Source organism: Megalobrama amblycephala, linkage group LG20 (assembly GCF_018812025.1).
Source record: "Megalobrama amblycephala isolate DHTTF-2021 linkage group LG20, ASM1881202v1, whole genome shotgun sequence".
Lineage (NCBI taxonomy): Eukaryota > Metazoa > Chordata > Actinopteri > Cypriniformes > Xenocyprididae > Megalobrama > Megalobrama amblycephala.
In genome coordinates, this window is record NC_063063.1 from 11,135,988 (window position 1) to 11,161,885 (window position 25,898).

Here is a 25,898-nt window from a genome sequence, read left to right on the forward strand (position 1 = left end):
ATAAATAACAAATTAAATTCAGTTAAATTATTTTATTTTCACAAAGTGAATTAAACTTTAATTTTATATATATATATATATATATATATATATATATTTTTTTTTTTTTAATAAATTAAATAAAATTATTTTAGTTAAACAGTTAGTTGTTATAATGAATAATGCATTAGTGATTAAAAATAGACTACATTCAAAAGACATCTCCAAATAAATAGTCAATAATCAGTTTTCTTTTGTCGACTCTCGACTTCTGCACCTGTTAGTCAATTTAATGTGTTGCTATCAGAATAGGTTTTCATCAATTTTAATAGGTCAGATAAGATCCTTCTAATGAACAGTTACTTTAACACCGGACAGATATTAAATATTCAATACCTTAACAGGACATCAATATGCATACATTAGAAATCTAGGAAGCATAACAAGGGGGCAAACACATAAATAAAAACCATTAATGTAACCAAGTTAAATTAATATATCTTATTTTGTGCTCCGCAGATGAAATCAAGTCATGCAGGTTTGGAACAACATGAGGGGAAGTAAATGAGTACAAAGTTTTTAAATTTACTGAGGATTCAACTTTTTGAGCAATCACGTGCTCCCTGGAAGAGAACACGGCCTCAGTCACGTGATATCTGAGAAGGCGGAGGCAGTGAAGCGGAGGTGGTGCTGAACTTCTCCACATCGAAGCGGTGAAGTGTGGCATATTTGTAAACAGGCAGTGCGACACGAGAGGAATCGTCTGTTCGTTTCTTGTTTCACTATCGCTTCAAGTGTAAGTACAGCAGGACAGGCTCGTGTTGTAATTGCCTTATAGTTCATGTATGCATGTATATAATGCATTTATTGACAGAAACATTGCAACACGTGTATACAGTATAGTCAGTGATCTTTAGCCTAGTTAAGGTTTAAGGATTGTGCTGCCCTTTAAGCTTTTAGTTTCCATGTGCACCTATTTATAACAGCTGAGCTGAGCATCTTTTTTTTTCCAGACTGCGTTTTATCATAGCGTACCTGCATAATTTAACTATTAATATTTGCATAAGCACGTTCTAATTTAAAATGATAGTTCAAAAACTGTTGTGTATGACTTTCTTTCTTTTCTCCTTTTGCGAAGAGGAGGAAGAATCTCTCTGACTTATTTTATTTCTGTTGTTACACCAATCATTTCTGGCTTCACATGTCAGCATCCTTATTTCTTTGTTTTTCAATAAGGAGCTAGATAATGTCTTAAACTTAATTTGTATGATGGGTAAATACCACATTCACAAAGCAAGATACCTTAAATTTAATCCCAACTAAGTATTTGTTTAAGTTTGCAATCATCGCTTCCATTTTTTTTTTTTTTTTAAAGAGAAATAAGTTGTGAGTAAATAAAGGCAGATTTTTCATTTTTGGTTTAACTATCCCTTTAAGCAGTCTAGGTAGGATTATCTACTAAATTTTGAGATCCAGCCAGTGTGTCAACTTTAAATGTTGTTCTCATTGCAATCTATGTCCCAGCATGGCTGAAACTAAAGGGAAGTTTGATTTTGCTATTGATCGGGGAGGAACCTTCACGGATGTGTTTGCCCGTTTGCCCGATGGTAGAGAGAGAGTCCTAAAACTGCTGTCACACGACCCCCAGAACTACAGAGATGCCCCTACTGAGGGTATTCGCCGAGTACTGGAGGAGGTGAGGAGAAAACCTTAATATACAGTGGTGTGAAAAAGTGCTTGCCCCCTTCCTGATTTTTGTATTTTTTTGCATGTTTGACACACTTTAATGTTTCAGATCATCAAACAAATTTAAATATGAATCAAAGGTAACACAAGTAAACACAACATGCAGTTTTTAAATGAAGGTTTTTATTATGAAGGGAAAACAAAATCCAAACCCACATGGCCCTGTGTGAAAAAGTGCTTGCCCCCTAAACCTAATAACTAGTTTGGCCAAACTTAGCAGCAACAACTGCAATCAAGCGTTTGCGATAACTTGCAATGAGTCTGTTACAGTGCTGTGGAGGAATTTTGGCCCACTCATCTTTGCAGAATTGTTGTAATTCAGTCACATTAGAGGGTTTTGGAGCATGAACCACCTTTTTAAGGTCATGCCACAGCATCTCAATTGGATTGAGGTCAGGACTTTGACTAGGCCACTCCAAAGTCTTCATTTTGTTTTTCTTCAGCCATTCAGAAGTGGACTGGCTAGTGTGTTTTGGATCATTGTCCTGCTGCAGAACCCAAGTTCGCTTCAGCTTGAGGTCACGAACAGATGGCTGGACATTGTCCTTCAGGATTTTTTGGTAGACAGCACAATTCATGGTTCCATTTATCATAGCAAGTCTTCCAGGTCCTGAAGCAGCAAAACAGACCATCACACTACCACCACCATATTTGACTGTTGGTATGATGTTCTTTTTCTGAAATGCTGTGTTACTTTTACGCCAGACGTAATGGGACACACACCTTTCAAAAAGTTCAACTTTTGTCTCGTCAGTCCACAGAGTATTTTCCCAAAAGTCTTGGGGATCATCAAGATGTTTTCTGGCAAAACTGAGACGAGCCTTTATGTTCTTTTTGCTCAGCAGCGGTTTTTGTCTTGGAACTCAGCCATGCAGGCCATTTTTGCCTAGTTTCTTTCTTATGGTGGAGTCATGAACACTGACCTTAACTGAGGCAAGTGAGGCCTGCAGTTCTTTGGATGTTGTTGTGGGGTTCTTTGTGATCTCTTGGATGAGTCGTCGCTGCGTTCTTGGGGTAATTTTGGTCGGCCGGCCACTCCTGGGAAGGTTCACCACTGTTTCATGTTTTCGCCATTTGTGGATAATGGCTCTTACTGTGGTTCACTGGAGTCCCAAAGCTTTAGAAATGGCTTTATAACCTTTTCCAGACTGATAGATCTCAATTACTTTCTTTCTCATTTGTTCCTGAATTTATTTGGATCTCAACATGATGTGTAGCTTTTGAGGATCTTTGGTCTACTTCACTTTGTCAGGCAGGTCCTATTTAAGTGATTTCTTGATTGCGAACAGGTGTGGAAGGAATCAGGCCTGGGTGTGGCTTGAGAAACTGAACTCAGGTGTGATAAACCACATTTAAGTTTTAAAAGCGGGGGGCAAGCACTTTTTCACACAGGGCCGTGTGGGTTTGGATTTTGTTTTCCCTTCATAATAAAAACCTTAATTTAAAAACAGCATGTTGTGTTTACTTGTGTTATCTTTGAAAAATAAAAATTCAGGAAGGGGGCAAGCACTTTTTCACACCACTGTATTTGCATGTAGATACTTATTGAGAAGAGTAAATTTTTTGGTTATGGATTAGATCTGGGGAGGATAGGTCAGAATGTAGAGAACAGAAGTGCACATAATTAAAGTATCACATAAAATCCACTTTGTCTGTTGGGTTAATGAATTGAACAGGAGACGGGGCAGAGCTTTGCTCGAGATCAGCCCTTGGACACTTCTCAGATTGGCTGGATTCGGATGGGCACCACAGTGGCCACTAATGCTTTATTGGAGCGCCAGGGTGAGAGAACAGCACTACTGGTGACACGTGGATTTCGGGACCTGCTACATATCGGCACACAAGCGCGACCTAACCTGTTTGATCTGGTGAGTAATAGTGATGATGTAAATTCATCCCTGTGACTCGGTGGTGACCAGGGTCTTTATGAGTGCTGAGCCTTTGAATGATAGGCATGTGCAAGATACTTGAGAAATGCTTTTTAAAGTATTAGTTCACTTTAAATTGAAAAATTACTCCAAGATTTACTCACCTTCAAGCAATCCTAGGTGTATATGACTTTCTTCCTTCTGATGAACACAATCAGAGTTATGTTAATAAATATCCTGAGGCATCCAAGCTTTATAATGGCAGTGAAAGGGGCCAAGGAGTATGAAGCTCAAGAAAGTGCTTAAATCTATAATAAATGTACTCCATACAGCTCCGGTGGGTTAATTGAGGCCTTCTAAAGCGAATCGATGCATTTGGTAAGAAAAATATCCATATTTAACAAGTTATAAAGTAAAATATCTAGCTTCTGCCAGACCGCTTTCATATTCAACTTACGAAGAAAGTGTAATGCCTCTCGCAGTTCAAACCGCTTATGTTACGTCCTACGCCTTCTGTATTTAACATACGAAAGTTGATCGTAAGTTGAATACAGAATACTGAATTTTTTTACTTTATAACTTGTTAAATATGGATATTTTTCTGACATAAATGCATCACTTTGCTTCAGAAGGCCTTTTTTTTACCTTGACTTTTGATCAATTTAATGCATACTTGATGGATAAAAGTATTCATTTATTTTAAAAAAACTTTACTGACCCCCAAATATTTGAATGTCATTTCAACTGACCATCAGTAATAGTACACATTGACCACTTTTTCAAAAAAGACTACTTGTCCCAAGAGCTATATTTCAAAAGTTTTTGAGTCAAATGTCAGAACTGATTGTTTTATCTAGTTGAGAAATGTTTTAATTGGAATAATATTTGTGATTCCTGTATTGTAAAATTGTAAAATTCCAATGGCATATTTTTGTAAAAGCTCTTGGCTAAAAAGGTAACAAGATGAAACCACACTGGTTTGTAGTCAGGCAAGGGTCAACTATATAACTGTATAATGAAGTTACATTTTAACAGAAAGTTTAAACTGTGTTCTCTGGACAAGAGTATATTTCATAAATGACTGTTCCAGGCAGTGGACTAGTTGAGCAGTAGTATCAATGATTTAAGTATGTTTGACTTGAGACCATAGCGATGTAGTGAGAGATGCATTATTTGTGACATGATTGTGGACCTCCTGAGGACCATATTTAAATATTTTTAAGTACTGTCTATTATTTTCGCAATTCAATCAATATTTAGCATTATAAAATAAATTATTGAACATCACAAACTAACTGTATTAACTAACTTGCCAGCCTCTACTAGCCTGCAAAAATCCTGTCTGCCACAATTCCTCTTTCCTTTTGTGATACACATATATTGGGACCATATTAGTTTTTGCCCAATATTGATGTTCTAATGATGTTCTCCGGTTTCCCCTGCCTCTTAAAACACATTACTTTTTGCACAAAAACAGTATTTTCCAGAGTAAATCAAAGTACACACTAGAAATGCAGCAGTATGAAACCCCAGAAGATAATGAATGTTTCATTTCACCACTGAAAAACAGTACACAATCAACAATGCTTTGATGAAATTCCTAGATAATCAAGTGTGTTGTTGTAGGGGCTGTGTGTGAGTATTTCAAATTGTGTGTTGTTGTTGTTTTAGGAGGTGTGTATGCCGGATGTGCTGTATGAGGAGGTTATTGAAGTGGAGGAGAGGGTTATTCTCAGACAAGATTCCTGTCAGCTTCCCAGAAACGAGCCCAAACGAATAGTAACAGGTGAACAACATGTCAACATCTACTGCACATACCTCATTTAAAAGCTAAAGGACTTTATCAAAAATAATTGTCACAATATACTGTATGCATTGTTAGTTCTCCTCAGTGCAGAAGGGCAATTATTGAAACTGAGCTGCAAAAACTACTTGATCTGAAATTCTGATCTGAGAGAGTGTAAAATGGCCATTAAAGCTAACTTAGAGTGTAAGAAACCTTGACTAACATTGTATGTAGCTGTTTGAAACTAGTTTTGTTGGTATATCCAGTCTCCAAAAAGAATCTCTAACGTCATCCGATGAAATCTAAGCATGGAATCTCTGTGCCTCTCTCAGGCAGTACAGGAGAAAGTCTGGAGGTGTGGCGTGAGTTGGATCTTCAACGTGTTGAGCAGGATTTGAGACGTGTGCAATCCAAAGGCATCAGAAGTCTAGCGGTGCTGCTACTGCATTCTTACACGTTTGTATAGATCATTATATTTATCTTATGTATTCAATACATGTCTGTACATCAGAACGCTGGCTAACATTAACGTTGAACTACTGTAGTCACATGGACCTTTAATGACGGTAATTACATTGCTTTCTATGGGGATTACTCTTGGATTTCATCAAAAATATCTTAATTTGTGTTCCGAAGATGAACGAAGGTCTTACGGGTTTGGAATGACATGAGGATGAGTGCATAAAGACAGAAATGTCATTTTTGGATGAACTAACCCTTTAAAGCTAAATTTTAACCTCAGTCTCTGGGTGGCTGAGAAAGCAGTGTGTATCAGTAGACACAAAGCACAGCATCTCTAACTAATGATCATGTGACTGGGTTTCTTTCAGCTATTTTTAGTGTGATTTTAATTTCATTTAAGCATTTTTAGAGTATTGCACTCGCTAATAGTACTCAACATGGAATTTCAATATTGTATGGTTTTAACCGAGACAACTTATCTACCACATTTTTTTAAATCTAAATTTAATGTAACAGTCACCTATTGAAGATACAGTAGTATAATGTGTTATGCCATAATTATAACATTTTCAAAAGTTAAAAGATTATTTTAGAATAATTTTACAGTGGTGATACAATTTTGTTTTCCTGTCTAATACTCTGTTTGATATAAAGACTATGCAAAAGATTCATAATAGTAGAGTTTGCCTGTTGGTGACCGTATCATCGAGTGCATATATAACTTTGCTGCTTCATTGCTTATTTGATTTCAAATAAATTTAAATTGCTTAAGATTATATTTTACTCTCCCTACAGTTTTTAGTTTTTAAAAAGTCATATTATTGTCAATAATCACACCTAAATATTTAAAATTCTTTACCACTTCCACTTTCTCACCCCTCACTATAATCTTATTACACCACCTGAGATAGTAAGGAGTGAGACAGTCGAATTTGTTTAAACAATTGAGATTGAAATATATGCAAACAGTTGGGCCTGTTGGTCTGCTAGTCTAACTAGTATGCTGACTCATCTGCAACAACTACTAAACACAGGTAAACATAAACACTGCAAGGTGTGAGAACTCACAATTCAGTGTCAAGAGAGTATACCTGAGTGTCAAAATGTTGACGAGACTTATTCATCTGTGTGAGAATGACAGAAGTACTCATGAGAGTACTCATGACTTGGTATAAAGAGGGAGTGAAAGTGGTGTGCACCGAGCCCGGTAATTGGTGTGGAGATTAAATTTCCTAATGCCCAATGTGGCATTATATCAAACAGCAAAATAATTAAAACACACTGAGACATCTGATCATATTTATTGAAATTGTATTTATAATTTCTGACTGTGTGTGTTTCAGATGGGCGGCTCATGAGAAGGCTGTGGGGTCTTTGGCAAAGCGTCTTGGTTTCACTCAGGTGTCTCTTTCCAGTGAGGTGATGCCCATGGTGCGAGCAGTGCCTCGTGGGTACACTGTTTGTACTGACGCCTACCTTACGCCGAAAATACACCTATACCTCACTGAATTCACTGCAGGCTTTAAAGGAGGCTTGAAGGTATGTGTGTGTTTTACTTTATCAAGCTTTTGTAACTACCCCTTAAAGGTGCAGTAAGCAATTTCTGAGAAACATTGTTAAAGACTGTTGATATTTGAAATCAATCCAAACAAACACTCCCCTCCCTTCATTTCTCCGACCCCAAAATGCACAAACACGCAATGCAAGAGTGGATAACAAATGAACAACAAAGAAGAACAAAAAATTAATATACAAGCAAGATTCACCAGCAGCACACCAGCTCCAGACAAACAATGACACTCAAAACTGTCTTGTTACTATAGCTAACATTACAACAGCAGCCTATTTTGGTTCTGTGAAACATAGCAAAATCTACATTACTTGCATATGGAGCAGAATCAGTGCAACCTTAGCGTCCGTTTTCAGACCTTTCCACTTAGGTCTCTCCAGCGCTGGAAAGCTTTTCTAATATGTGACCCGCTCTGGCGAAATGAGTCGGAAGTCGCAACGTTCTATTTTAAGATATGGGCCGATAAAGTGGAAAAATAATGAAACAAATCGATTTTTTTTTTTTTTAAGCAAATTTCAAAGAACAGACTTTCAAAAATAATCTCCCAAAGATTCGTAGTCCAGATAATTGAGTAAAGGTATTTAAATGGCTATTAAATTTGACATGGTTTTACTAAATTCGCTGGAAATGAACTTCTCAACTCCTCTCGTCACATTTCCCGGTATCCCCTGAAACGTCACTATCTCTGCTTTCCAAATATGGTGTTACACGTTGATTAGAACCAATCAAAAAGCTTAGAAATGTAAACACACTGACTTAAACACTGATTTTTATCAATGGGAAGCCCCGTTTTGACTGACAGGCACGCGATTGGTCCAGCCATCCTCCTGTCAGACTAGCGCGCGCTGGTATCTCCGTTATGAATTTGTTAAACTGTTATTGTCAACTAGCCTACACAAAGATATGATTGCATAGGCTAGCATTATTTGTTCTCTCTTTGCTTGTCTCTCTGCCTCTCTCACTTTCTCTCTCTCTCTCTCTCACTCGCACACACACACACACACACACACACACACACACGCGCACACACCCTCTCTCTCAAGCAAAAATGTATCACCTCTGTTCAATCTTTCTGATTTTAGTAAATCTTTGTAAAAGTGCCTTATAAAATATTAATTCAAATAAATACTTTAAAATAATTTGAGCTTCAGTCTGGTTTAATAGCATTTATATATATATATAAAAATGTCATTGGTCAAATTAAGCTGTAAAATAAATAGTTTATCCCTTTAAATGCAATAGATTTTGAAATATATCAACCCAAAAACTGGCAAAAAACTTTAAAAGCGATTTTCTCAGGTTTTCAAATGGAAAAAGAGGGCAGACGACCATAATTCAAATGGGTATATCTTTAAAACCATTCAATGTATGACTTTGACTAGGATATCATTTTAAAGCTTATTGTCTCATCTTTCCATTGATACCAAAATTTCAATTTTGAAATTTGGGTCACCGTGACTCATTTTGCTGGATCAGGTCACATATTAACACAGGTCCTAGAGCTCTTGCCTGATCATCATAACCCTTGTGTTTCAGTGATATTCCTTTGACCCTTTTCTCTTTTGTAATGTCTCTCAGCCATCTCTCTTTCTACAGTCTTCCTTCAAATTTCCCTCTTGCTCACTCTCTCTCCTCCCCCATCATGAATGTATACACCCCCTACTGCTGGTTTGGCTAGAAGTGTGTCGGTGGTGCTCGGTCCAATCCACTCTCTACAGCATTTCTCACAAATCGCTTACTGCAGATTTAAATTAATACCCCGATTTAAATTAATCTCTCTCTTTCTCTCAGGGTGTGGATGTGTTATTCATGCAGTCGGATGGTGGGCTGACACCAATGGAGCAGTTCTGTGGCTCTCGGGCAGTGCTCTCTGGTCCTGCTGGAGGAGTCGTGGGCTATGCCGTCACATGTTATGGGTTTACAGAAAAGAAGCCCGTCATTGGCTTCGACATGGGAGGTAATATATGCTGAAGGTTTAAAAGAATACTTCATCCAAAAATGAAAATCATGTCATCGTTTACTCAATGTTGTTTAAAACTTCTATGGCTGACTTTTTTCTATGAAAAACAAAAGGAGATGCTACAATACTGATGCAAAATCTAATATTGGGTAAAAGGGGGAACATTATAAATAAAATTTACTTAAAAGATTAGTCCACTTTTAAATAAACTTTTCCTGATAATTAAATAATTCAATAAATTATCAGGAAAATTTTATGTGAAAGTGGACTAATCCTTTAACAAGGGGCACCCATTCACGCCTGCATGATCTCTAATGGCCAATAGGAAACAAAGGCGTTGACGTTGATCTTGGGCTTGCAACCATGTTTTTTTTTCTCTGCTATTTCTTGTGAAATTGATTTGGTTTTATGTTATATTATCATTCTCCCTACTAGACATTGTTTATTAAACAGTGTATAGGAAAAATATGGGACAAATCACATGTCATAGTGATTCAATACAGGATGTATCATTTCATCTATAAATAGGGACAATCCTGAATTTCATGGATTAATAATAACAGTTCCTATATCAATAGCCTAATGAACAGAATAGTGGTAAATAATATATAGTTGCCTAAAGAAGAAATTGCGACCCATGATAATGAACCTAAATTAAGCATTGACAAACCAGATGATCTTTACTGACATATCAGAATTACATAGCCAACATCGCATGTTACCTTTTTATTTGACAGATACAACTGTGTGGGTTCAGAGGGGCAGCATAAAAGTCAATGAGCCATGACCTGGTTACACATCATACATCTTAAGTGTGTAAAATATTAATACTACTGAAGGCTTGATTCTCAAACAAAGACTGAATTCTGTGTATTGGTTGAGGTTTGATGAACAGTGCACAAATTAATCTGATTACAGTTTATTTTTAAATTATGTTATATTTTTTTAAGTTAAAATATATAAAATGACATTTATGTGTACGGAAGAGGATTAGGGCCAAGCAATAATAAAAAAATAAAACCATCTCGAGATTAAAGTTGTTAAATTTCGAGAAAAAACTCGTTAAATTTCGAGAAAAAAGTCGAGATAAAATGTTGAGAATAAGACTCGTTAAATTACGAGAAAAAACTTGTTACAATTTCGAGAAAAAAGTCGAGATAAAATGTTGAGAATAAAGTCATTAAATTACGAAGACAAAAAGTCGTTAAATTACAAGAAACAAATTCGTTAAATTATGATAAAAAATGACGTTAAATTTTGAGAAAAAAGTCGATATAAAATGTTGAGAATAAAGTCATTAAATTATGAGAATAAAGTCATTAAATTACGAGAAAAAAAGTCATTAAATTATGAGAACAAATTCGTAATTTAACGAATTTGTTCTCGTAATTTAACGAACTTTTTTCTCATAATTTAATGACTTTATTCTCAACATTTTATCTCGACTTTTTTCTCGAAATTTAACAACTTTAATCTCGAGATAGGTTTTATTTTTTTTATTATTGCTTGGCCCTAATCCTCTTCCGTATATGTGAACATTATGTTCATTCACACTGCTTTTTTACCATACAACAAAATCAGTGTGACCAGGAGCTATTAAGATTTAAATAGGACAAAATCACACCATACCATACTGTAAAAGTATCATACTGTAGCAGTACTGTAACTTGTGCATTATCTTCCAAGTCTTCTGCATTCATATGATGCCTTGTGTGAGGAACTGACTGAAATTTAAGTAATTCACTGAAAATCTTACCTTCCAGCGCAGCTCTCAAATCTTACATTTTACGTATGTGTTTGTACATGCTTACCACTAATTTCAGAAAACTGTAACATTTGAGCAATTTGATGTTACTGATGATGGATTTGTTTGTTACAGGCACCTCTACAGATGTGAAGCAGATACGCTGGACAGTATGAACATGTGTTTGAAGCAACTATCGCTGGCATCACCCTGCAGGCACCACAGCTTGACATCAGCACTGTCGCAGCAGGTGGAGGCTCTCGACTGTTCTTCCGGTAACAATCATACAATACGAATATAGATAACAATGTAATTATTGATTTGTTGAGTCTGTTCTCTTATATTGTAATGCTTTTTCAAACCATTTTTAGACATCGTAAATCATTCTTTTAGATTTAGATTGGTTGGTTCAATTGTTCTCATTGTGATTTTTCATAAGACAGATAAGTAAGAACCAGTGGCATTTCAATCAATGACCAATTATTTGTTGTTAATAATTTAACTTGGTTAAGATTACTGATTAATCAACGTCAGCACGAAATGCATTCATGCAAACACTGGCTGTGCAATCATCTGAAGCTATCGTACACACTCAGTTTTGGAATGTTTCTCTATAAATAAAGATTATGTTCACTGCATACATCCCTGACAGTAAATAAACCCCTGATTAGTAAATAAGATAAACACAACGTTTGATTTAGTGAAATTTGTATGTGTATTTCACATAAAATGTATTAAAATTAATCAATTTGAAAAAAAATATTTGCACTTGATAAAAAGCAAATCAGCACTGTCAGAAATAAATTTGTTTCTTTTGACAGTTATTGGCCATAAAAACCTCTAATATATTTACTAATACATTTAAGATCAAAAGTTGTATTTGCTGAACATTTGTTAATTCATGTAAAGTAATATGAACATGAATGTTATTATTTACTAACATCATCAAAGCATAATAAATACTGTAAGAATACATTTCTCATTGTTAGTTCATGTTAGTTAATGCATTAACAAATGTTAACAAATGAGACCTTATTGTTTGTTTAAACTACCTTATTGAAATTTTCATGCATGAAGGTAAATAATATATCACTATAACTTGAACAAATAACTTGAACTATCCCGTCATCTAGCTTTAAAATTATATACCACCATGGATCATGTGACTTCATGAGAGAACATTTTACATACCACACAAAACATTAACATATCATAGTACACTTACAAACATAAAGAATGAGAGCTTAACTGTATTAACCCTGTGTAAGTTAGGAAAGTTGAATATTTCTTCTGTATTTCAGGTCAGGGATGTTTGTTGTGGGGCCAGAGTCTGCTGGTGCTCATCCTGGACCGGCCTGCTATAGGAAGGGTAAGAGCGGATGTTAGGTTCTTATCAGACTCACCGTCTTTCAGTCTTCTTCTTATTATTTGTACATTTAACACTTCTACATTGCCTAATACTTGCTCTTGCCCAACTTTCCTTCACATGTCTGTGTTAAACAACTCAAATGTCTCCCATCTATTGCTGTGTCCCCAGTTCACATGCCTCAGTATATATAAGTGTAAGTTGTTAGAAAGTACAATGAAATTAAAAGGTTCACCTAAAATGAAAAAAAAAAAAAAAATTGTCATCAATTACTCACCACCTCATGTCATTCGCTATCTGAAAGTCTCGCAAGACTTTTGTTCATCATCGAAACACAAATGAAGATATTTTAAATGAAATCTGAATGATTACTGTCCATGCAACTACCACTTTGTTGCTTCAAAAAGTTCATAAAGAGATCGTAAAACTAATCCATATGAGTGCTACGTAACACACGAGAATGAACCTCATTGGTTCTCGCACATCAAGAAATCATGCTTGAGCTTTCGTTTACTAAAACTGATGTGTGCATTGATGAATGTTTATATGTGAATAAAAGCCTTTTTACTTTAGAATAAAAATTCCCTGATAATTTACCCACATGTCATCCAAGCTGTTTATGTCTTTCTTTCTTTAGTCGAAAAGAAATTAAAGGTGCCCTAGAACTTTTTTTGAAAAGATGTAATATAAGTCTAAGGTGTCCCCTGAATGTGTCTGTGAAGTTTCAGCTCAAAATACCCCATAGATTTTTTTAATTCATTTTTTTAACTGCCTATTTTAGGGCATAATTAGAAATGAGCCAATTCAGGGTGTGTGGCCCTTTAAATCTCGTGCTCCACGCCCCAAGAGCTCGCGCTTGCCTTAAACAACATAAAAAAAAAAGTTGAAACAGCTAATATAACCCTCAAAATGGATCTTTACAAAGTGTTCGTCATGCAGCATGTCTAATTACGTAAGTACAGTGTTTATTTTGATGTTTACATTGATTCTGAATGAGTTTGAGGCTATGCTCTGTGGCTAACGGCTAATGCTACACTGTTGGAGAGATTTATAAAGAATGAAGTTGTGTTTATGCATTATACAGACTGCAAGTGTTTAATAATGAAAATAGCGACGACTCTTGTCTCCGTGAATACAGTAAGAAACGATGGTAACTTTAACCACATTTAACAGTACATTAGCAACATGCTAACAAAACATTTAGAAAGACAATTACAAATATCACTAAGAATATCATGTTATCATGAATCATGTCAGTTATTATTGCTCCATCTGCCATTTTTTGCTATTGTCCTTGCTTGCTTACCTAGTCTGATGATTCAGCTGTGCACATCCAGACGTTCTGCCCTTGTCTAATGCCTTTCATAATGTTGGGAACATGGGCTGGCATATGCAAATATTGGGGGCGTACACCCCGACTGTTACGTAGCAGTCGGTGTTATGTTGAGATTCGCCTGTTCTTCGGAGGTCTTTTAAACAAATGAGATTTATATAAGAAGGAGGAAACAATGGAGTTTGAGACTCACTGTATGTCTTTTCCATGTACTGAACTCTTGTTATTTAACTATGCCAAGGTAAATTCAATTTTTGAATCTAGGGCACCTTTAAGGTTTTTGAGGAAAACATTCCAGGATTTTTCTCCATATAGTGGGCTTCACTGGGGTAGGCTACAAACAGGTTGAAGGTCCAAATTGCAGTTTCACTGCAGCTTCATAGGGCTCTACACCATCCCAGCCAAGAATAAGGGTCTTGTCTAGTGAAATGATGGGTCATTTTCTAAAAAAAAAAAAAATATATATATATATATATATACTTGTTAACCACAAATGCTCGTCTTGCACTTTCCTGCGATGCGCCTAGCATTACTCACGCATGACGTAGGCGGAAGTACCGAGCAATATGTATATACAATAGCGTTATGACTAAACGCTGTTTGATTAAGTCAAATGCCCTTTACAAAATAAAGGTAAAACAATGATGTCAGGACGATTTTAAAGTTGGAGGTGAAAATGAAATGGCAGTCTACCGCGGTACTTATGTCACGCGTGAACCTTTTCCAACCTGATTACATAATGCGTGGTGCATCGCAAAGCTAGTTCAAGATGAGCATTTGTGGTTAAAAAAAAAAAAATTATAATATTTTTTTTTTTTTAGAAAGCTAGACAAGACCCTTATTCCTTGGCTGGGATGGTGTAGAGCCCTTTGAAGCTGCACTTGAAACTGAAATTTGGACCTTCAACCCGTTGGTAGCCGTTGAAGTTCACTATATGGAGAAAAATCCTAGAATGTTTTCCTCAAAAACCATAATTTCTTTTCCAATGAAAAAAGAAAGACCATAAACATCTTAGATGACATGGGGGTGAGTAAATTATCAGGAAAATTTAATTCTGAAGTGAACTAATCCTTTAAATCTGTTCATCATATAAAGCGATCGTGTCCTTTCAGAAAATTTGGACTAAACAGCTCAATTCATAAATTAGTTTTACTAGAAAACAAAAGTGCTCCATAGGACACACTAATCTGGACCTGAACAGTTGCGAAAAACAGTGTGTAGTAGTTTTGACCTTAGCCAGCACTTTAAAATGTGCTCTGGCTTCCAGAATGCATGCGACTATTGTTGCTGATGTCTATTCAATTTCCCATAAAAATGTATTTACGGTAACATGTACAGTACAGTTCAAAAATTTGCGGTCAGTAAGATTTAAAATTTTTATTCTTTAAAGAAATTAATACTTTTTCTCAGCAAGGATGAATTAAGTTGATCAAAAGTGTTACTGTCACTTTTGATCAACTTTATTCATCCTTGCTGAGAAAAAGTATTAATTTCTTTACTTTTATCATGTTAACAAAAGATTTCAAATTAATGCTGTCAAAGAATCCTGAAAAAAATGTGTCACAGTTTCCACAAAAATCTTAAGCAGCACAACCATTTTCAACATTGATAATAATAATGAGAAGAATTGTCATCACTGGAATTTTAAAATAAATTAAAATAGAAATTATATAATTTTGTATCATTACAATGTTGAATTACAATAATATTTCACAATATTACTCTTTTTTACTGTATTTTGATCAGACACAGCCTTGGTGAGCATACGAGACTTTCAAAAACAATAAATCTCTCTGACCCCAAACTTTTGAATAGTAGTGTAGGTAGAGTGAGTAAATTAATCCACACAATAATCTGAAAATTATGCTCGCATTGCTATGTCTATTGCTATGAGAGGGTGAAGAGGCCTCCATCAACATCAGCTTTATCACCTACTGTATCAACACGCCTGTTATATTTTTTAGAAGATCCTTCTTTGATATACCACTGTTTATATATTTATATATACAATATTTGTAAGTGGGTCACATCATTTTTCTCATCAGGGTCAAGGCTTGATCTTGAAAATATTTACGTAAAGTTTGTTTAAATAAGCTTAAAGGATTAGTCCACTTTCAAATTAAAATTTCCTGAATTTTTACTCACCCCCATTTCATCCAAGATGTCCATGTCCTTCTTTCTTCAGTCGTAAAGAAATTAAGGTTTTTGATGAAAACATTCACAGGATTACTTCTCCTTATAGTGGACTTCAGTGGCCTCCAAACGGTTGAAGGTCAAAATTACAGTTTCAGTGCAGCTTCAAAGGGCTTTAAATGACACCAGACGAGGAATAAGGGTCTTATCTAGTGAAACAGGTCGGTCGAAACGCAGCGTTCATTCCGTTAAGTTGAATAGGGAATGGTGTAGGACACACAGAGTAAGCTTTTTGAAGAATACGGAAGTGTGGTCTGGTGGAAACACGTGCAAGGCAATCATTTGTGTTTATAAAGCATATACATTTATTTATTTATTTTTTTTTTTTTTAAATGACCGATCGTTTCGCTAGATAAGACCCTTATTCCTCGTCTGGTATCGTTTAAAGACCTTTGAAGCTGCACTGAAACTTTGAAAAATTTTGACCTTCAACCGTTTGGAGGCCATTGAAGTCCACTATAAGGAGAAAAATCCTGGAATGTTTTCATCAAAATCCTTAATTTCTTTTCGACTGAAGAAAGAAGGACATGGACATCTTGGATGACATGGGGGTGAGTCAAATTATCAGGAAATTTTCATTTGAAAGTGGAACTAATCCTTTAATTAACAAATTCATCAAGTCACCTATCATTGGAGGATCAAGCTTAACTGTCATCATTACCTTTATTTACCCTATATATCTTCAAGTATTTTTTTTATTTATCTTTAATATACATTACAGAATTACTGTTTTAAAAACAAGTAACAAATAAGTCAAATAAGTCCTATCTTATCAGAATCTGTTGCCATCTTCAGTGCATTTTTATAATTAAAAAACACTTTACAACTGCTATTTTTTAATTCAGCTATGGTGAGCATTGACTTGTATCTATTTGAAGCAAATTCATGGCAAAGTATTCTCCTAAAACAACACCATATGTATGATTCAGCACTTAATTGCATCGATTTTATAAATAATAAAAAAAGATCTGTCTAGTCTCACCTTTGACTTATTTATTGGGGTGTTTGTATGCAGTGTTAATTTTGACAGCAAGTTTGATTTAGTTTTAGTAATTAGTCTTTAGACTAAAATGGCATTTTAGTTTTAGTCTTATTTTAGTCAATCTAAATTGTTTTAGTTTTAGTCTAGTTTTAGTCGACCAAATATAATTCGATTTTAGTTGACTAAATCTACAATAGATTTATTTGACTAAAATCCAACAGTCAGTTAATAAGAATAAATACAGTAGAAGAAATATACAGTGAAATAAACAGTGTTTTAAGTTTGTCAGGTAGGTCTAACAGTTGTATTCAGGTAAGAAATACTACCTACAGAAATTGAATAAAGTAATCAAATGCAAGTCTTCCTTGTATAAAACCTAGAGTTACTCAGTCAAGAGCAGTGAGTGATTTTCTTTTTATCTTCTCAGACAGCAGCAGGTTTAGGCTACTGTCACTTTAAGAACTAACGCACAGTTCCAAATATGATTTTCTTCCATCTATTTACTTTCACTTGAAGACATAATCAACTGTTTAAATGAATACTCGCAAAAAACGTCTTCTTTCACTTACAATAAAATTGCTTTATTGTTTAAATTGTCAAAACACTTGCAAATGTAGGATATACTTTTTGTCAATTCCTTCAACTGCCCAGGGCCATCGTGCAGTCCTTATTGTCAAGCCCTGTATTTTATTGTTTTTTTGTTTTTTTGTTTTTTGTATTTTCCCGGAAATTATGTCATTCCAAACGTTTACGAATGGTCTTGTTTTCCTTGACATCAAATGTGAAATTTATACATATGTCTGTTTTTCTCTTTCTCTGCAGACATTTTTAAATGTTTTATAAGACATGCAGCAATTGTATGCTCAGGGTAGATCAGTGCGTTAACATTAGTGTGCATCTAATCTCCCTACCGTGCACATTCATTGTGATTAAATGTCTTCCCAAATCATATCTCCCTAACATTTTCATCTCATACTTATTCGTTGACAAAAGGTCAGTAGATTTGTATTATAGTTTTTGTCATTTAGTTATCGTCTCGTTTTTTGTCAATGAAAAAATTGTTGGCGAAAAATTGATGGCAAAAGTAATGAAATTCATCTAATGAAATTAACACTGTTTGTAAGGCACTTGTTCTTTGTAAAACTCATTTAAATAATATTTACTGTAAAACCACAAATGCTACCCACCATACAACATCTAATAAATATAAAGTTAAGTTGTTTTGTCATTATAGCTGAGGTAATAATGACAAAACAAGCCTACCTGCTGATAGAAGAAGAAAAACTAAATGGCACTGAATGCAGGTGATATTGGAAGCTCTGACGTACTACAAAACCAAAAGTCACAAGAGACCACAAGTCTCTTTTATGTTCTTTTTTCTCTTTTAGGTTTATACATTTAAAATATGCTTGCGACAGCTTCTGCCTTGCATACTTAGCCATGTTTTTTTTGTTTTTTTTTCGAACTGAAAAAGTCTGAAGTCAGTGTGTCATAAAGATGGGACTCAAAGCTACACTAACTCTATTGGCACATGTTTATTCTGTTTCTCTTTTGGTTCAGGTGGCCCTCTGACTGTCACTGATGCAAATCTAGCCCTTGGTCGCTTGCTGCCTTCCTACTTCCCAAAAATCTTTGGCCCCGGAGAAAATGAGCCTCTCTCAACCGAGGAAACCATGAAGCATTTCCGCAAACTCACACAAGAAATTAACCACTTCCTTTCTACTAACCAATCATCTAGTAGTGCTTCTGGAAGACACCACTCAGAAATGAGTGTAGAGGATGTTGCCATGGGCTTCATCAGTGTGGCTAATGAGGCCATGTGCCGGCCAATCAGAGCGCTTACACAGGTACAGCACACTATTCTGTCACTTTCAGTTTTTATAGCTTACATAATAGAATAGAATAGATGGGGTCTTTCTATCCTTTAGCAGGAATGTACAGGCTGGTGGTTGTGATGAAATTAGAAAAAAGGACATACAACCTGTTTACATTTAGACTGTGTCAATGCAAATGAAAGTGATTTTAGCCTATATGTATAGGATTATATGTAAGGATTTTGAATAATAATTTGAATAATAATCACATGCGTTACACATTAATGTTGACAGAACTAGCATACATATATATATATATATATATATATATATATATATATATATATATATATATGTATGCATGTATATATATAAAAGAACAGTTATATGACTTTATATAAATGCAACACTAATTGATGCCACCTTTTAGAATACCCCTCAATTTAGAGGTTAATAAAGAGATATAGGAGGAGTGAATTTATTGCATCAGATATCACTTCACTCACAGCTGATTGATCCACTTTTGTCTTGCGACATATTACCTAGAATAAAGTGCTGAACTTCATCCTAATGCATGCACTTATGCACTATTCTATGCCCTTTTTTAGTATAAATAGTGTGTTCAACAGAAATTTTTAAAACAAAAAAGTACACTTCAAATACTCGGATGACGCATTTAATTAACCGTAAAAACAAAGTGTTGAATGTTGGACACTTCATGCACTCAACTGTCAAAGCTTTCCTTATGTAAAGGAGGGGGAGCGGCTGTTAGACTTCAATGATGGAAGAAAAAATGACCTTATGAAATTCATTTACTATTTATACACTATATGGTTGGTTGAGTACATTGTATAAGTGCATAGTATAGTATGTCATTTGGGACACAAGTTACCATGGCAATGAACACCAATAAAAACATTTCACCTTCTTGAGACTGAGAAACCAGAGTTTGCACAAAATAAACTCAAACTTATTTAGATAGCCACTTGTTAATATGATAACAAGATTACACTGAGATCAGGAACAGAGCGAACACGGGTAGATCTCATACACTGCAAGAATAGTTCCTGTTTCAGCGAACAGAATTTGTGCACTGCACATAACACATCAGCTGATGGCAAAGTTCTGGCATCTCATGTGTTCGGTCACTGCTATTCTTACCAAAAAATAGTACAGCAACAAAAGACTCGTTATGTTCAGCAATTTTAACTAAAGCACAGTCGACAGAGGAGTTGTGTTTTGCTTATGCTTGGAAAGGCTGCTTCACAGAGTGGGCTCTTGCAGTGTTGCCAGGACCACTTATTATATTCGTTTTTGGGGTTGCTGTTTAAGTTTGGGTAATAAAGTGATTGAGTTTATGAAGTTATTAAAGTGAGCAGGTGCAAGTCACAATATTTCGGTCTTATTTTCAGCATAAAGCATAATGATTTTCTAGCAAGATCTGGCAACACAAAATAGTCAAGGCTCGATTTAAGCACATACAGAAGAGAGAAACATCTCTGATGCGTGTTAAAATGTGTCATGAAACTAGTTTTTCAGTTTGGTTCCATACATGCTGTATAGAATTTTTGTAAATGCAGTTGTCACCACCTGCATTTTTCGGGAGTTAATTTGGTTGTAGAATGTGATTGTCGCTCCTGTAAATTACTGAACTGTGTGTACAGAACATGATTATGCACCAAATTTAGCTGCACTAATCTGTTCAATTAATGGTTCAATTACTCGCTCATAAAGAGTCTCTTGTCGCCCCCTACTGGCTTAATGATGCAAGTTGCACTGAAGTCTCCAATATTAGGCCCTGTCCCAGATAGCACACTTCATCTGCACTTACAATGGCTGCCGCGTGCGCGTGTCCATTCCATTAGACTGTATTGTGTTCTGTTTGTCCCTGTTGCTCGCGAGTGTCCCCTTTGCGGTCGATATGCGCCTTCGATGCACACTTTTGTCAAGCCCACACTGAAGCAAGCTCCGCAGCAGACTTCTTCCTGACAGTCAAAGAAGCTTTATGTCACAAATGTGTGGACTTTGTAGGAAGATCACGAGCTTTTAGGGTGCCATTTGGGACAGGGCCTTAGACTGTCATTTTGTATCGAACATGCAAACACAGACAAACAGAGTGATACAACCGTTGAAAAGTCCATGTGCTGATACTTGTGAAATATCACACATTCAAGGACCAGATATACAAATATATATTTATACAATAGTACTAATATGGCAATATATTTATAAAAGATGCTTATGTTGTTAAAGTGAGCCTGTAGTTAGGGCCCGAGCATCAATGGTGTGAGGACCCTATTGTAATTGCTCGCCAATTATTATCGCATTTTTGAGAGCCTAAACATGCTCGAAAACTCAAGAAACTTTGCACACGCAGCAGAAGTGGTGAAAATTTACGTCTGATATGGGTTTCAGAATTAGGTGTAGATTAGGTTAGCAAAATGGCTTGATAGTGCCACCTACAAAATTTCAATTAAGCACCCTTCGTGCTACGTTTCACATACAGGTATGAAATTTGGTAACAGCCCAGTAACAAAGTTGGATGTTTCGCCATGAAACAGGAAATTGTTGTAACTCAGGCATACAATGTCTGATCTGCCCCAAACTTCATGTTTTATCAGAGTCCTGGCCTGAAGACGTGTACATGACAATATTCAGTTACAGTCATAGCGCCACCTGCGGTTAACAGGAAATTACATGTTTTACACTGTGATTAACTCCTCATGGAGATTTAACCAGATCAACATCATATTTGTTCAGTCTAATCTTAAGACCTTAGTGATGTTAAATTGCAAAGATCTAGAGTTTTCGTTGAAGGGTGTGTCTGTGGCGGCCTGACAAAGTCTGATGTTTCTCCATGAGCGATGAAGCTGTTGTAACTCAGACATACAATCTCTGATCTGCTCCAAACTTCACGTTTGATAATAGTCCTGGCCTGAAGACATCTACATGGCAATATTCAGTTACAATCAAAGCGCCCCCTGTTGGCAGCAGGAATTGTGGCACTTTGAAATGACTTTGCCATATTTCCCTTGTATTTACTCGCTTACATGCATGTAGCGCACTGTTCACTGTTTTCCTAAGGCCAACGTGTGGCAGTGAGCCCAGTTGCGAGGGCCCTTTCATCACTGCTTGCAGCTTTAATTAGGGCCCGAGCACCGATGGTGTGAGGACCCTATTGTAATTGCTCAGCCAATTATTCTTCTTCTCCAAAATGAATCGCATTTTTGAGGGCCTAAACGTTCTCAAAAACTCATGAAACTTTGCACACGCGTCAGAAGTGGTGAAAATTTACATCTGATATGGGTTTCAGAATTAGGTGTGGCAAAATGGCTCAATAGCGCCACCTACAAAATTTCAATTAAGCGCCCTTCATGCTACGTTTCACGTACAGTTATGAAATTCGGTAGACAGATGTAACAGCCTAATACCTACCAAAAGCCCCTGGGTGCAAAGTTTGTAAACCCAACAGGAAGTGAGATATTTTGAATTTTCTCTACAAAATTTTGGCAGTTTTTGCAATTTCCAGATGTTGTACTTTAACGAACTCCTCCTGGAGCTTTAATCAGATCAACATCATATTTGGTCTGTCTAATCTAAAGGCCTTTGAGACGTTAAATTGCGAAGATCTAGAGTTTTCACTGAAGGGCGTGTTCGTGGCGGCCTGGCAAAGTTCGATGTTTCGCCATGAAACAGGAAGTTGTTGTAACTCGGGCATACAATGTCTGATCTGCCCCAAACTTCACATGTTTTATTAGAGTCCTGACCTGAAGACATCTATATGACAATATTCAGTTACAGTCATAGCGCCACCTGGGGGCAACAGGAAATGACATGTTTTACACTGTGATTAACTCCTCATAGACATTTAATAATAACAACATCATATATGGTCAGTCTAATCTTAAGGCCTTAGCGACATTTAATTGCAAAGATCTTGAGTTTACGTTGAAGGGCATGTCCGTGGTGGCCTGACAAATTCTGATGTTTCGCCATGAATGATGAAGCTGTTGTAACTCAGGCATACTATGTCTGATCTGCTCCAAACTTCACATGTGTGATAAGCGTCCTGGCCTAAAGACATCTATATTCCAATATTCAGTTAGTCATAGCGCCACCTGCTGGCAACAGGTAATGGTATGCTTTACAGTTTAGTTCACTCTCAGAAAAACATTTTAATATACCATGATGTACCAAACATACAGTACAGTCCAAAAGTTTGGAACCACTAAGATTTTTAATGTTTTTAAAAGAAGTTTCGTCTGCTCACCAAGGCTACATTTATTTAATTAAAAATACAGTAAAAACAGTAATATTGTGAAATATTATTAAAATTTAAAATAACTGTTTTCTATTTGAATATATTTCACAAAGTAATTTATTCCTGTGATGGCAAAGCTGAATTTTCAGCATCATTACTCCAGTCTTCAGTGTCACATGATCCTTCAGAAATCATTCTAATATGCTGATCTGCTGCTCAAGAAACATTTAATGTGTACAATTGTACAAAATATTTGTGTACAATATTTTTTTTCAGGATTATTTGATGAATAGAAAGTTCAAAAGAACAGTGTTTATCTGAAATCTAATCTTTTGTAACATTATAAATGTCTTTACTGCCACTTTTGATTGATTTAATGCATCCTTGCTGAATAAAAGTATTCATTTCTTTAATTTCTTTTCAAAAAAATAAAAATAAAAATTCTTACTGACCCCAAACTTTTGAACGGTAGTGTATAATGCTACAGAAGCTTTGTATTTCAGATAAATGCTGTTCTTTTGAACTTTCTATTCATCAAGGAATCCTGAAAAAAAAAGTACACAACTGTTTTCAACATTGAAAATAATCATAAATGTTTATTGAGCAGCAAATCAGCATATTAGAATGATTTCTGAAGGATCATGTGACACTGAAGACTGGAGTAACGATGCTGAAAATTCAGCTTTGCATCACAGGAATAAATTACTTTGTCAAATATATTTAAATATTACACGGTTATTTTAAATTGTAATAATATTTCACAATATTACTGTTTTTTACTGTATTTTTAATTAAATAAATGTAGCCTTGGTGAGCAGACGAAACTTCTTTTAAAAACATTAAAAATCTTAGTGGTTCCAAACTTTTGGACTGTACTGTACTAGAAATATGTTAAATCATGAAACACTTGGCTAAGTGCTAATGTATGCGATTAAAGCCAAGAAACAGGAAGTTCTAGTAACTCAGGCATGCAATGTCCGATCTGCTCCAAACTTCACATGTTTGATAATAGTCCTGGCCTGAGGACACCTACATGGCAATATTCGGTTACGGTCAAAGCGCCACCTGTTGGCAGCAGGAAGTGTGGCACTTTGAAATGACTTGGTTATATTTCTCCTGTATTTTCTCGCTTACATCCATGTCACCCACTGTTCACTGTTTTCCTGATGCCAACGGGTGGCGGTTAGCCTGGGTGCGAGGGCCCTTTCATCGCTGCTTGCAGCTTTAATTTGTACTGTAATTCATATCTGTGTTAAATAGGAATACACTGTAATAATGTTAATCTCATCCTGGTCACCTGCTCTTCCTCTCTCAACTCCATCACCTTCTTTCTTTCTTCTTTTCTCAGTCTCCTTATCTTTCTTGTTCTGTATCTCTTCCCTTCCCAAAGCTGTGTTTTGATTGATAGTCTTTGCAAACTGTTTATTTCTGTCGGTCGTTTAACACTTCTATCGCAAAACAGCTACTTACATCTTGTCTCGCACTTTACGATCGTTAACTGAAGTGTGAAGTGTCACGCTGGAATTCGCACTCGGCTCGCAGGCAGCTTCTGTGAACATAAAGCCTGCCTACTTTAATTTGATTGGTCTTCTCAAACATTTTGACATTGACGAGCGGTTTTAGACTGCTGAGGCAGCTAATGAAAAGGTCATTTAATATTAGGCAATTATTTCACAACCTTCATTATATATACCTCCAAAAATTACCGAGGTCTGGTGGTACCAGGGACCTCAATGGTGGATATGGCCCTGGTTACCCAACAGCTATATAGCTTCTTTTTTTTTTTTTTTTTTTTTTTTTTTACAATTCTGGAATGTAACACCCACCATCCAACCAATTGCTGCTTTACAGGATGGGTATCTAAATTTCTGTTTGAATATCAGCTTTCTCTCAACAGGCTAAAGGGCATGATACATCTGAGCATGTGTTGGCATGTTTTGGAGGAGCTGGTGGTCAACACGCTTGTGCCATTGCAAGAGCCTTAGGCATGAAGACTGTCTTCATACACAAGTATGTCTGTATGTGTGCAGTATCTGTGTGTTTTAGTGTGTTCAGGATTTGTCACATGCTTGAATGGGATGGCAATAAGATGCTTTTCCAGAATTTGTTCTGCTGTGAATAAATTCATTTGTGAATGGCTGATGGTCATCAAATTCAGTCTACCAAATTTTGTAATTGGCTCGCAAAAATTATTGAATACGTTTTTGTTATTTCAGAAACTTTGTGAGCTATAATCTCAATTACTTATTATTCTGAATCTATGGACCTCAATCTGAAATTTTTTTCTTCCATTGTGAAATTAGTTTGAACTCATCCTAGCTCATTTGTCTGACTCACTTGAAGTTTGGTGTATCATCAACCCTCAAGACAAAACATTCTCAAAAGTTTCGAATTTGTCAATTCATTGGCAAATGTGGTCCACATTGACTGATCGCTCTGTATCTTGTGGTACACATGGAAAATCTCATCAGTTTTTTATAATAGGGTGCACTATAACTTAAGAAAATGAAGAATTGTGTAACTATGATCACAGAAGTTTTAATATGACATTGAAAAACTATACACAGCATGTTCTTTTCATGTTCTTGGACCCCAGTGATTGGCTCTATTTCATATTTATATACATACTGTATTTAAAAATTAAGTGCCTAATGAGAACTGACATCCATGCCTGCTGGGAAGTCTTTGTGAGCCATTTAGAATAAGAACATGAACATGAAATGCTTGTTTTTTAAAATAAATTGGTGACAGTACAGTACTCTTTCTCTTTCTACTGTTAGATACAGCGGAGTGCTGTCAGCATATGGTTTGGCTTTGGCTGATGTGGTGGAGGA

At 35.8% G+C, this 25,898-nt stretch overlaps 1 pseudogene; it reads left to right on the plus strand.

Moving 5' to 3' along the window:
- Positions 1–618: 618 nt before the first annotated feature.
- The window catches only part of LOC125255988, a 34,841-nt pseudogene continuing 9,561 nt past the window's right edge, over positions 619–25,898 (plus strand).